Genomic DNA, 1,337 nt, shown 5'->3' on the forward strand with positions numbered 1-1,337 from the left:
TGATTCACAACCATTTGGATCAAGAAATAGCCAGAAATCCAAATTTAATCTGAATTTGCTTTACATACTATATGTCCTTCATCATCAGAAAAATGCAGGTCAAACCACCAACAACACAGTTTTCATCAGAGTGGGTCCAGCGTGACCCTAACCCATTTCCATTATTAGATTATTTCTACTGAATTGAACAGAGTTTAGTCCAGATTGAAAGGCTTAAAGATATTAAAGGCAGGACAAAGTTCCTGTGACTGAAAATAACTCGAGGTGTCTCTTCATTGTTTAATTCTAGTTTCTGCTGATGTGTTTCAGGAAAATATACTTTTACGAAACTGCATTTTCTGTCTTTATTCACTAAGATCTGTTCTTTGACCTTCAATTTGTATTTAAAAGGCTGTACAAACAAAGATTAATTAGATCTTCCATTAACAGTAAGTAATCAGGAAACATGGCCACGTCGTTTCTGGTGAGATTTCTTGGCTTTTTATCAACTGTTTTCATCGACTGAACATCTTAAGTGTCCTCCTCCTCCTCCTCGTAGCTGGAGCTTCACACCTGCATTTGCAGCAGACGTTGTTCTCCAGCATTGCGGCAGAAACCTCCACCATGTTTTCCAGAACTGTTCCCTGTCTTTGGCGGGGCCTGTGGGGTGGAGACTGATGCTGAAACGGAAATCGTTCTTTACATTTTTACACTTACATTTGACTATTTTGTAAGTCAAGAAAAATAAGTGTGAATGTGTCAAATGTCAGCCTGACATGACAAACCTCAGGTCCAAGTCAGGTTTCTGGTCTTCAGCTGGGAGTCCAGCTCAAGTCTGAGGATCAGAGTCGGAAAGTTTCAATCCCAATTCAGTCTCAATTTTTAGTCTGAATTCTTCTCCTCTCCTACATTCATGTCATTTGAAATATGGTTAGTGTTCTGTATTAAGTTGGGTCACTTAGGATTATGAAGTGATCCCATTGTCCAGGAGAATGCTGCATTATGATTGGCTTCAAGTGTCTCTATGATGGACATGACAGGATGTCTGTCCTTCAAATGTCTCTGATTGACATGACAGGATGTCTGTCCTTCAAGTGTCTCTATGATTGACATGACAGGATGTCTGTCCTTCAAATATCTCTGATTGACATGACAGGATGTCTGTCCTTCAAGTGTCTCTATGATTGACATGACAGGATGTCTGTCCTTCAAATATCTCTGATTGACATGACAGGATGTCTGTCCTTCAAGTGTCTCTATGATGGACATGACAGGATGTCTGTCCTTCAAATGTCTCGGATGGACATGACGGGATGACTGTCCTTCAAGTGTCTCTATGATTGACATGACAGGATGTC

At 40.2% G+C, this 1,337-nt stretch overlaps 1 long non-coding RNA gene across 1 annotated transcript; it reads right to left on the minus strand.

Annotated features, from left to right (window-relative positions):
* Nucleotides 1–325: 325 nt before the first annotated feature.
* Nucleotides 326–1,030, minus strand: LOC111946656. Its single transcript, XR_002872359.1, has 2 exons — nucleotides 765–1,030; nucleotides 326–659 (listed from the first exon to the last, which is right to left on the minus strand). It is a non-coding gene; the product is annotated as an uncharacterized LOC111946656 (long non-coding RNA).
* Nucleotides 1,031–1,337: the final 307 nt, after the last annotated feature.

Source organism: Oryzias latipes, chromosome 20, assembly GCF_002234675.1.
Source record: "Oryzias latipes chromosome 20, ASM223467v1".
Taxonomy (NCBI): domain Eukaryota; kingdom Metazoa; phylum Chordata; class Actinopteri; order Beloniformes; family Adrianichthyidae; genus Oryzias; species Oryzias latipes.